Genomic DNA, 13325 nt, shown 5'->3' on the forward strand with positions numbered 1-13325 from the left:
TTTTATTTTAATTTATTTTATTTTATTTGTGAACATACTGTAGAGAGGGGTTACAATTATATGGGCAGGATAATGCGTACATTTCTTACCAAGAATTGCAGCCTCCTAATTGTTTACCCTTCACATCCCTTCCCAGCCTCCCCCCTCCCCCCCCAGTCCCAATACTTCTCCCCCCTCCCCCCCCACGCCCCCCGCACTGACATTGTAAAGTTCGTTATGGACACGACAACTTGTATTTCTCCTTGTTGCAACAGGTCCACCTGGATCCTTAAACGACTTGTTTTTCCCCATCTGCTCCACAAGTTATACTGACATCAAATATAGTGAAAGCAGGGGTTATACTGTGGGGGAGGGACATACAAAGCAACAAAGAAATAATCTTATAAATGCGTTAGAAACACATGCATGAAAGAAATAACATTAAAATACATATCTAAGGGTTCATTTTCCTAACATCACATTATCTAACCTTTTCCGCTTGGCTCATACATATACTAGATATTGCAAATAAGGGAAACCATGGGGCCTATGTTTCTTAGGCCACAAATTTCTTGTAACCTTTTACTTCATACTTTAACACCAAGCATCCAAATCCATCCTTCATTAGGGAAAGTACAGACACAACAATCCCACCCCTGCACCCATTTGCCCACTCCTTGCCTGCCATATGCCTTGACCACTTGAGTTCTTGGTAAGGCACCATCCATTCTACTGTGGCTTCAAACTGGTGCAAACTTGGGGAGTTCTTTGAAATGTCTGTAAAGTGAGGCCAGCACCTGGTCTCTCAATCACAGCACCCTCCCACACACAACTCCATATTTTTGCAGCGAAAATGTTTTACTTTCTTTCTTTTTTTTCGATTGTGGGCTTGAATGCTGGGCCTGAGTGCTGTCCCTGAGCTCTTCAGCTCAAGGCAAGTACTCTACTACTCGAGCCACAGCACCCCTTCCAGTTTTCTGGTGGTTTGTTGGAGATAAGAGTCTTAGGGTCTTTTCTGCCCAGTCTGGCTTTGAACCATGATCCTCAGATCTCACCTCCTGAGTACCTAGGATGACAGCCATGAGCTACTGGCACCCAGCAAAACATACTTTTCAATGCCTGTCATTTTATCCTCTCAGGAGACTAAGATATGAGGACTGTAGTTGGATGCCACCCTTGGCAACAAAGTGCATGAGAACCCTTTATCTCCAATTAAACACCCCCAAACCTGGAAGTGGAGCTGTGGCTCAAGCAGTAGAAGGCTCGCCTTGAGCTGAAGAGCAGAGGGATAGCGCCCAAACCCAGAGTTCAAGCCCCATGACTTACCAAAAAACATTTCAGTTTTCACTAACTACTAGGAGCAAAAATGTGAGATTGAATAGTAACTAGAGCATTATCATTATATTTATTTCTCAGTGATCATTCTAGTAATGATTAATGAGAGTTTTCCAGCCATGTTTAGCTTGAGAGTTAGTGTTAAGTAATGGATTAGATGGTAAGTAAATCTGAAATTGTTCAGGGTACAGGGGTTCAGGAAAAGGTAAGATCATTGGAAACTACAGTATTTTTCCTGATAAGAGAATTTGAGGACAAATATTATAATACTTCATGTTAGGAAACAAGATAACTTCTGAGGTAGAGTCAGAAAAATTGTGGGAATTAGGACAAATTGAAACGCATTTCAGATTGCAAACTGGAGTATCCATTAGAATGATTAAAAACTAGAGTCTTTTTCTTAAACATTAGAATTGGACTATCATTAAAGTGAAAGTTAGGTTTCAGTTCCAGCTGGAGTTAGAGTTAGCCTTAGGGAAATGGAAAGTTTAGGGTCAAACTGAAAGTAAATCTTCGAATAACAAGTCTAGTTAGAATTAGGATGAATGTGAAATAAGAAACTGCTAATAATATTAAGATTAGGGTATGATTAGTGTGAGGGTTAGCCTGAATATTCCAGTTAGGGTTCAGGTTACAAAAATGGCAAGATATTGTGTAAAACTACAAACTATTTTTAGAAAGATGAGTTGAATCAAAGTTAGGATGAATAAAAACTAATGTATTTGTATGGCTTTTAGAATCCAAAGGCTATTAGTTCTAGGGTTAGGGTTACTGTTCTAGTTCAGGTTAGACTTAGGCTTAGGGAAGGGTAAGCTTTACGGTAAAAGTTCTCTACTAACATTTTCAAGTAAAATAAGTTTGAAATTTAACAAAAACTACAGAGTTTTCCTAAGTTTTCTATTCACTTTTGAATAGGGTTAAATTTAGAGTTAGGTTACTAGTAAGGTTTATATATAGTTAAGGTTAGGTACTAAACTAGATTTTTAAAAAAACCTGCAACTTCTTTTTGGAGATATAGGAGTTCAGTAACCATTAAGATCAGTGGAAATTTTGATCGTTTTCATGATATGAAGATTTAAGGTTAATGATTCATAATAGGGAATGATTTCAGAGTCCAAGTCAGGGAATCTGTAGGATTTGGAAGCAAACTGCAAATTATTTCAAAGACAATTAGTATCTGTTAGAATGTGTGTAAACTCGAGTATTTTCCATTAATTTTAGGATTGGGTTACTATTATCATCAAGATTACTCTTAGGGTTCTGTCCAAGATTAGAGTTAGAATTAGGGAAATGGAAGGTTGAGAAATTGAGTGACTTACTTTCTTTGTGTATGTATATGCACTATTCTAAGGCTTGAACTCAAGGCTTGGGTTTTGCCCCTGAGCTTTTAGCTGTAGGCTAGCATTCTACCACTGGAGCCATGAGTGCACTTCCAGCTTTCTTTGACAGTGAATTGGAGATGAGAGTCTCACAGACATTCCTATCTAAGCTGACATTGAACTGAAATCCCCAGATCTCTGCCTTCTGATTTAAGGTAGGATTAATGCATGAGCTACTAGTGCCCAGGAAATTGCCTGAATTATACTGATTGTTTTTAGTTTTGTTCGAGATTGAGACTTGAATTCATTATCTGACAGCTTTGCTCACTAAGTAGCACTCTGCCACTTGAGCCATATCTTCAAAAATGATTATTTTAAATAGCTGGAAATCATTTAATTTTCTTCAGATGATATGTATCATTAGTGTTGTTCTAAAACTTACCCTAACCAAAAACGATTTATTGACCCTAGAGATTATCTGAGCAGATTCTCATGCTTTGCTTCTAATTGCATAACATTTTAGGGACATGATTTTTTAATTATTATTTTAAGCAGCAAGCAGTTATCATTAAATAAAGCAGTTTATGCATACAATATACCTTGATCAATGCCAACCTTTGCAAAATTCTCATCCCTCCCTCCCCTATATACCTCTTCCTTCACTCTTCTTAATTTTGTAGGATATTTACTGGATTCCTCTCTGAATTTTCCCTCTTTTCTTCTATTCAATCTTCTACTTTTTCCCACTTCACTCCTCTTTTGACTACCCACTTCCAGCAACTCTACTCCTGGGCATTTACCTGAAAGATTATAAACCAGCATATAGTAACGGTATCAGCACAACCATGCTTACTGAATCAGCCCAGATACTCCCCAAAAGAGAAATGTATCAAGTAAATGTAATACACAAACACACACACACACACACACACACACACACACACACACACACACACACTGGAAATTCTACTTACCCATCAGAAAGAACATTGTACCATTTGTATCTCTCATTTCTCATTTCATCTGCCTGGTATCTCATTGCCATCGTATTGTCCCTGTACTGCAGTAACTGATACATGCACACTGATGTAAAAGATTTTCAAGGTTATGGGCTAATCATGGATTCCTGGGTATGAGTTCTCTGCTCATTCTCTTTGTCTATTCTTGCCTTTGAGTAGTGATTGTACAGATTTATTTGTACCATTTGCTACACAGAAAAGGGATGAACCATATATATATGTATCTCTCTCTATATATGATTATATACATACACACACACACACACACACACACACACACACACACACACATATATATATATATATATATATACATACATGGATATATGCACACATATGGATATATATTAAACACTTGAGTACATTTTATGTTTTCAAGAATTATGGAACTAACAAAAATCACATGCATTTTCCTACTTTTTCTATTTTTTCAAAACTTAAAGAACTTTGTATCTTTTGAATACCTAATTTTTAAGATAATATCACCATCTCTCATATGTCAGTGGCCTTGAAATTAGATGTTCAAATACGACAAAGTTATTTAGTCTTTTTGGTGGAAGAAAGGCATATTACTAGGGTTCTATTCAGGGGTTCTCTGCTTGCTAGACAGGACGTTGTCTGTATAGCACCAAGCATATCAACTACTTTTGCCATACTTCTAGTCCATTTTATTTACTTGAGGTCTTGAACTTTTGCCTTGGTCGGATCTTAGATTGACTGAGACTTTGCTACCTATGCCTCAAAACAAAATTAGCTAGGATTACAGATGTGAAACAGTATGGGCAACTCATTTGTTGAGATGGCTGTCTTGGCAATTATTTCTTTGGCCTGGCCTCAGACCAAGATCCTTGTCATTTCTGCTTCCCAATCAGCTGGGATTACAGATGGGGCTACTATACTTGGTGTACATGACACCTTCTGTTTTTTTTTTTTTTTTTTTTTTTTTGTCGGTCGTGGGGCTTGAACTATGGGCTTAGGCGCTGTCCCTGCACTCTTCAGATCAAGGGGAGTGTTCTACCGCTTGAGCTACAGTACCAGTATCGGTTTTCTAGTGGTTTTATTGGACATAAGAGTCTCACGGATTTTCTTTCTCTGGCTGTCTTTGAACCCTGATCCTCAGATCTCAGCATCCTGAGTAGCTAGGATTACAGGCGTGAGCCACCAATGCCAGGCACACATTCTGATTTTAAAAGAGTTTTTCATTGTAAAAATGCTGTGTAGAGGGGTTATAGTTACATGAGCAAGTTATTGAGTACATTTTCTATCAAACATCGTTACCTCCTCCTTTGTTTTTCCCCTCCCCTCCCCTCCAAACACCATAACTTCATTCCCCTCTATTCCTTTCGCCTCTTCCCCGCCTATATTGCAAATATCCTTTTTTAACATAGTGTCTTGTGCATCTCATTGGTACAATGGGTCAGCCTATATCACTATTTATCTATTTTGCTTTTTCCCTTCCCCTCCCCAAGCTAGAGAAAGGTGTATACAAGATGCAGGGCACCGACCCTAAATACAGTGAAAACAAGGGTTAAACAATTGGGGAGGAACATAAAAAGAAAAAAAAAACACATGGTAGATTATAAACCCTATCTTGGGGTTCATTTCGCTTAACAGCATCTTATCTTGTCGTATGTACATAGCTTTTGAACTTTTATCCTTGTTCCAGACATATAATAGTTACTGTAAATAAGGGAAACCATAGGACCAATGTTTCTTTGCTTTTGGGTTACTTCACTGGATATAATGTTTTCTAAGACCTCACTTAGAGCTTCCCTATGATCCAGCAGTCCCCATTTTTGGGTATTTACCCTAATGATCACACACAAGACCATACTAAGCTACCGGTACAATTATGTTTATTGCAGCATTATTTACCATAGCTAAGATATAGAACCAACCCAGATGCCCCTCAGTAGATGAATGGATCAAGAAAATGTCACACACACACACACACACACACACACACACACACACACAATGGAATTCTATGCCTCCATCAGAGAGAATGACATCGCCCCATTTGCTAGGAAAGACGTAGAAACAATTGTATTAAGTGAAATAAGCCAGGCTCATATAACCATAAGTCCCATGGTTAATCTTACTTGGAGTAACTAGTACATGGTACCATATAACCATATAAGAGGATGTTATGTGAAATTAACCCCAAGGTAGGGCACAAATGATTTTTATTCCATGAGATTCTTATCTCTGTATAATCCCCCAAATAAAGTTGGAAGGGGAGCTGTCGTTCAAATGCAGAGCACCAACTTTAAGGGAAAAACCCTAAGTGACAAGGTAAGATCCTAAGTTTAAACCATAGTATCAGCACTCAAAAAAGTTGATTTCTTTTCCTTGAGGTTTTTATTAAATTGCTCGGGAAAATAATCGACATTGTATTTATGTTTACCATTACTATTAAAATCATGTTATATTTATTTATGTTATTCTTTATTTTCTTTTTTTTTAATTTAATTTAATTTTATTTGTGAACATACTGTACAGAGGGGTTACAATTACATGGGCAGGATAATGCGTACATTTCTTACCAAGCATTGCAGCCTCCTCCTTTGGTTTACCCTTCACATCCATTCCCAGCCTCCCCGCTCCCCCCCAATCCCAATCCTTCTCCTTTCCCCCCCTTTTCCCTCCCCCCCTCCCCCGCACCGACTTTGTAAAGCTCGTTTTGGACATGACAACATATACTTCTCATTGTTGCAATAGGTCCACCTATATCCTTAAACAACTGGTTTTTCCCCATCTACTCCACAAGTTATACTGACATCAAATATGGTGAAAGCAGGGGTTATACTGTGGGGGAGGGACATACAAAGCAACAAAGAGATAATCTTATAAATGCGTTAGAAACACATGCATGAAAGAAAAAAAACATTAAAATACATATCTAAGGGTTCATTTTCCTGACATCACATTATCTGACCTTTTCCGCTTGACTCATACATATACTAGTTATTGCAAATAAGGGAAACCATGGGAACTACGTTTCTTTGTGTCTGGCTTACTTCACTTAATATAATTTTTTCCAATTCTTTCGATTTCCTCACAAATGGGGTAATGTCATTCTTTCTGATGGAGGCCTAGCATTCCATTGTGTATATATACCACATTTGGTTGATCCATTCATCTACTGAAGGGCATCTGGGTTGGTTCCATACCATAGCGACGGTAAATATTTCTGCAATAAACATAGGTGTGCTTTAGTATGGTCTTGTTTGTGATCATGTGGGTAAATGCCCTAAAGTGGGATTACTGGGTCATAGGGGAGCTCTATGTGGAGCCTTTGAGGAACCTCCATACCGCTTCCCACAGTGGTTGAACAAGTTTATACTCCCACCAAAAATGTAGTAAGGTTGCCTTCTGTCCACATTCCCTCAAGCATCTGTGGTTATTAGAGTTATTGATTATAGCCATTCTAACTGGTGTGAGGTGGTACCTCAATGTTGTTTTTATTTGCAATTCTTTTATGGCTAGATAGGTTGAGCATTTCTTCATGTATTTATTGGTCATCCTTCTTTCCTCTTCTGAGAAGTTTCTCTTTAAGTCTTTAGCCCACTTATTTAATGGGCATTTGTACCTTTGAAGATATGTTTTTGAGGGAATTCATTTTTTGATTTCCAGGTATATTTTAGATATGAGACACTTGTCCGTTTTATGGCTAGTGCAGATCTTCTCCCAATCCATGGGCTTTCTAGTGATCTTGCTAGCTATGTCATTTGCCATGCAGAAGCTCTGCAATTTTATGCAATCCCATTTGTCCCATTTGTCTTTGATTATATTTGTATTTCTGGGTCTCTATTAAGAAAATTTCGGCCTGGGCCAAGGAGAACTACGGATTCTCCTATTCCATCCTGTAATGTTTTCAGAGTAAAATTTCAAACTTTTAAAGTTTCAAATATTACAGGAAGATCTTTGATTCATGTTGAATGGATGTGAGTAGATTGAGCTGTTGCATACATTCGTGTGTGTGTGTGTGTGTGTGTGTGTGTGTGTGTGTGTCTAAGGGGGGTAATGTGTATCATTGAAATCAAGGATAAGGAACTTGGTTCCTTTTTCTGAGATATATATTATGGTGTTTCTTTCTTGGTGGTAGGCTCTGATTGCTTGCCTTTGCTGATGTGCACATTCCAGCTCAATTTTTCAATGAAATTTCTTAATTATTATTATTTTTTTTTGGGTCCGGTTGTGGGGCCTGAACTCTGGGCCTGGGCGCTGTCCCTCAGCTCTTCAGTTCAAGGCTAGCACTCTACCACTTGAGCCACAGCGCCACTTCCGGCTTTTATTCTTTTTGCTTATGTGGTGCTGAGGAATCGAACCCAGGTCCTCATGCATGCAAGGCAAGTGCTCTACCACTGAGCCAACTTCCCAGCTCTCTCAATTATTATTGAACATATAATGCTCTGATACTGTTTTGTCTTTAGTCTGCCATCTAGGATCTTCTTTTCCAATTAAATATTAACTTTCAATATGAATTTTATCTCCTGACTAATTTTCCCCTTTAATTTGCATTTTGAAATAAGAATTATAATACCTTTGATCTCTGTATTCCTGACGAAAAACCATTTTGAATTTTCTGTGTGATGTATTAACACCTGGACAGATTTGTTAGCACCAAGACCTTAAATTTTCTTTTGTAGTTTTAGTTTCAAATAACCCTCCTCCATGTTTTTAGAATGGTTAGACAAATAATTCCCACTATGCCTCACAACTTTTATCTTTCACTTTGTCTATGTTTCCTTGTCACTGCTAAATTGTTCTGGATGCCTGTATTATCTACCCCAACCCCTGCAAAGCTGTTGCTGCTACCCAATTTCATCCCACTGCAACTCAGCAATTACAGTCACAATTATCCTTTCCCTGGTACTGCCTTTCTCTGCTACTCATTTTGCTACCCATAATTCTTAACACCATGGTTCCAGCCACCTGATCCCTGACACTCTGTCTCTGCTACCACATTCCCAAACAAAGCAAGGCACTAGTAGACACAGACAATCGACTTGGGTACTCCTCTTACAGGCATAATAGGACGTTATTCCTCAGGTATTTATCATGAGGGACTAACTGGTGGTGGAAAAAAAAGAGGTTACTCAGAGGGGACTAAAATTCAAGGATATCAACTTTTAACTTATTACTAGGAAAATCAGGCCCTAAGGTGAAAGTTAATGAGAAAAGAAAATTTGACAAAAATATTGGGGATGATATAAATAAAAGTTTTAGCTTAATCTCTTCTACCAGTGATCTGAATGATTTATGACATAGATATGCAACTACTTTGCATTTTAAAAAGTATATGAAGATGCACATTTATGTGGTACTTATATTGATTTATGGAATTGTTGCATATGATCATGTTAATGACACTCAATAGTTTATGCTTTATGATATGCTCATGAGTCTGCCTTTGGCAATATGAATTGAGCTCTCTAACAATAAATGGAATTTCATTGCAAATACTACAAGGATATAACTAAGGCTAATACCAAAATGAAAGCTGGAACAAGAAAACTGAACAAAGCTACAAGTTTGAAGGGAAGGGGTCAGTGGTAAGGGCTATGATAAAAGAGAAATTCTTCACCACGGAATCTTGGAAGAATAAAATGTGTCTTGTTGAATTACTAGCTTTTCAAACATTCTTAGAAAGCAAAACATGATTTTTGATTCTTGCTTTTTGGAACCTCTTTAATGAGTGGTGACACAAAAAATTATCGAAATGACTGAAAATCCACTGACATGAATTATTAGATTAACATTATACTCAAAGTTGCCTTGAGATGCAGGCAGGCTGGATTCCTTTCTTATTAAATTAATGGAATAAGCTTCCTTTTGAATGGTTGGACAGTCTAAGACACTCGTTCCAAAATAAGAAAAGATACTGGAGAGAAAAAAAGAGGAAGGAGAGTCAAGGCTGCTGAAATTAGCATATTTCCCATTTGGACTTTAATGGGTTGTTTTTACAAAGAATTAGAATTTTATCTTATGATAATAATTTCAAAATGGATGTGCTAAAGGATAGCTTCGAAATGTAATATTTAATGCTGTTGGATTACTTGAAGACAAAGGTTTACAGAAAACTTTAAATTCCAGAAAAACTGTAATGTACCAATAAATACCTAGAAGAAATATAATTTAAAAATTCACCTGTTCAAAGCAAATCCTGGCATGAAAGTCTGTGAATCACTTATCTCCAAACAGGAAGTGCAACTGAGGCTCAATTGGGAAAGGGCTCCCCTTGAGCTGAAGAAATCTGGGATATATTAATTCCGAAGCCCTGAATTCAAGGCCCTTGACTGACAAAAAGAAATTTTAAAGAATTAAATCATTAGGGCTGGAAGAAGACACAGTGTTAGAGTGCTTGTCTTGCATGCATGAGGTCCTGGGTTCAATTCCTCAGCACCACATAAGCAGAAAAAAACTGGAAGTGACACTGTGGCTAAAGTGGTAATACGCTAGCCTTGAGCTGAACAGCTCAAGGACAGCACCCAGACCCAGAGTTCAGGCCCCCCTAACAACGTCAACAACAACAAAAAAAAATTAAAGCATCAAACAACCTGAAGATGTTGTCCAGAATAATGAATGCAGCATTATCCGATGACATGACTTAGTGACTTGAAACCGTTTACCAGGGGAGATGGTGGGCATTTTGTGTGTGTATCAAGACCTGCAAAATTATTTTATACTTTCCCAGGGAGGGAGAAAGGAGGAAATGGGGGGGGAGGAGTGAGGTGTTTGGTGGACTTGCCTTTTGGTTCACTGACGGTTTTCTGGAGTCAAATTCAGAGAAATTCTGCTTGCAATCCTAGTTGCATGGGTAATGACGAAGCCATGTCCTGAAAGTGGTTTTGTCCTGTCCTTGGCCTGGTTCCAACCACCACTGGATAATTCAAGTCCCACTGCAGGACTAAGATGCCTTGAAGATTACTGATCCATTGGGCAGGTGGACCTAACCACAGCCAGAATAGGCAGATAATGCAATTTTGAGACCAGCACTGGAAATCTACAGCAGGCAGAGATTTTTTAAATATATTTTTATTGTAAAAATACTGTACAGCGGGCTAAGAGTTACAGGACTAGGTAATGAATACATTTCCTATACAGCATTGTTACCTCCTAGTTTGTTTTACCCCTACCGTCCTTTCCCTCCCCACCTCTCCAACTCTTCCCTCCTCGACCCCTGCCTGATATTGTAAATTCATTTTCAACACAATAACCTGTACATCTCATTGTCACAATGGTCAACCTGCATCCCCATTTAAGCATTCTGCTATATCCCCTCTACTCCCCAAATCAATATATGTATATATATATATATATATATATATATATATATATATATATATATATATATATATATGATACAGAACACTGGACTCAAATACAGTGAAAACGGGTTTACCGTAGGGGAATAACGTACAAAAGAATCACATAGAGTTCTTGATTTTTGCCGTTCTAACTGGAGTGAGGTGATATCTCAATGTTGTTTTGATTTGCATTTCTTTTATGGCTAGGGATGTTGAACATTTCTTCATGTGTCTATTGGCCATCCTTCTTTCTTCTTCAGAGAAGTTTCTCTAAGTCTTTCGCCCACTTATTTATTGGGCAGTTGTTTCTTTGAGGATTTGTTGTTGGGGGGTTTAATTTTTTGAGTTCCAAGTATATTTTAGATATGAGACCCTTGTCGGTTGTATGGCTAGTAAAGATCTTCTCCCAATCCGTGGGCTTTCTATTGATCTTGCTAGCTATGTCATTTGCCCTGCAGAAGCTCTGCAACTTTATGCAATCCCATTTGTCCAACCTTTCTTTGATTTGTTGTGTTTCCGGGTCTCTATTCAGAAAAGAGGGGATGTGGACAGAAAGGAACCTTACTTCATTGTTGGTGGGAATGTAAACTTGTTCAACCACTTTGGAAAGCAGTATGGAGGTTCCTCAAAAGACTTCACATAGAGCTCCCCTATGACCCAGCAATCCCACTTTTGGGCATTTACCCTAATGTTTACAAACAAGACCACACTAAAGCTACCAGCACAACTATGTTTATTGCAGCATTATTTACCATAGCTAAGATATGGAACCAACCCAGATGCCCCTCAGTAGATGAATGGATCAAGAAAATGTGGTATATATACACAATGGAATTCTATGCCTCCATCAGAAAGAATGACATTGCCCCATTTGTTAGGAAATGGAAAAACTTGGAAAAAATTATATTAAGTGAAGTAAGCAAGGCCCAAAGAAACGTAGGTCCCATGGTTTCCCTTATTTGTAATATCTAGTATATGTATGAGTCAAGCGGAAAAGCTCAGATAATGTGATGTCAGGAAAATGAACCCTTAGATGTGTATTTTAATGTTTTTTTTCTTTCATGCATGTGTTTCTAACACATTTATAAGATTATCTCTTTGTTGCTTTGTATGTCCCTCCCCCACAGTATAACCCCTGCTTTCACTATATTTGTTGTCAGTATAACTTGTGGAGGAGATGGGGAAAAACCAGTTGTTTAAGGATACAGGTGGACCTGTTGCAACAATAAGAAGTACAAGATGTCATGTCCAAAACGAGCTTTACAACGTTGGTGCGGGGTGGGGGGCGGGGAAGGGGGGGGAGGGGGGGGAAGAGAAGGATTGGGATTGGGGGGGAGGGGGGAGGCTGGGAAGGGATGTGAAGGGTAAACAAAGGAGGAGGCTGCAATGCTTGGTAAGAAATGTACGCATTATCCTGCCCATGTAACTGTAACTCCTCTGTACAGTATGTTCACAAATAAAATTAAATTAAATTAAAAAAAAAAGAATCACATAGAGAATTATAAGCATATTAAAAACAAAAGAAAGAAAGGAAAAACCACTTGTGTACATTTCGCTTAACATCATCTTGTATGGTCATATGTACCTAGCCTTTGATCTTCTCTGCTTGTCCTATACATGTGCTAATCCTTGCAAACAAAGGTAAAACAAGGTAAATGATGGGACCTATGTTTCTTTGGGTCTGGCTTACTTCACTTAATATAATTTTTACAAAGTCTTTCAATTTCCTACAAATGGGGCAGTGTCATTCTTTCTGATGGAAGCATAGAATCCCAGTGTGTGTTTGTGTGTGTGTGTGTGTGTGTGTGTGTGTGTGTGTGTGTTTGTGTGTATGTGTGTGTATGTGTACCACATTTTCTTGAACCATTCATCTATTGAGGTGCATCGGGGTTGGTACCATATCATAGCTATGGTGAATAATACTGCAATAAACATGGTTGTGCTGGTAGGTTTGTGATCATTTGGGTAAGTGTGCAAAAGTGGGGTTGCTGGGTCACTGGGGAGCTCTACATGGAATCTTTTGAAAAATTTCCATACTGCTTTCCAAAGTGGTTAAACAAGTTTACACTCCTACAAGTAATGCAGTAAGGTTCCTTTTAGCCACATCCCCACCAGCACATGTCATTATTACATTTCTTGTTTACAGCCTTTCTAACTGGAGTGAGGTGTAATCTCAATGTTTTGATTTGCATTTCTTTTATGACTATAAAAATTGAGCATTTCTTCATGTGTCTAATGGACATTTTTTATTTCCTCTTCAAAGAAGTCTCTCTGTAAGTCTTCAGCTGACTTAGTTATTGGGCAGTTGTTTCTTTGAGGATTTGTTGGACTCGGATTTATGATTTTGAGTCCTAAGTATA

Source organism: Dipodomys spectabilis, unplaced genomic scaffold (genome assembly GCF_019054845.1).
Source record: "Dipodomys spectabilis isolate Male_0828 unplaced genomic scaffold, ASM1905484v1 ptg000418l, whole genome shotgun sequence".
Classification (NCBI taxonomy): domain Eukaryota; kingdom Metazoa; phylum Chordata; class Mammalia; order Rodentia; family Heteromyidae; genus Dipodomys; species Dipodomys spectabilis.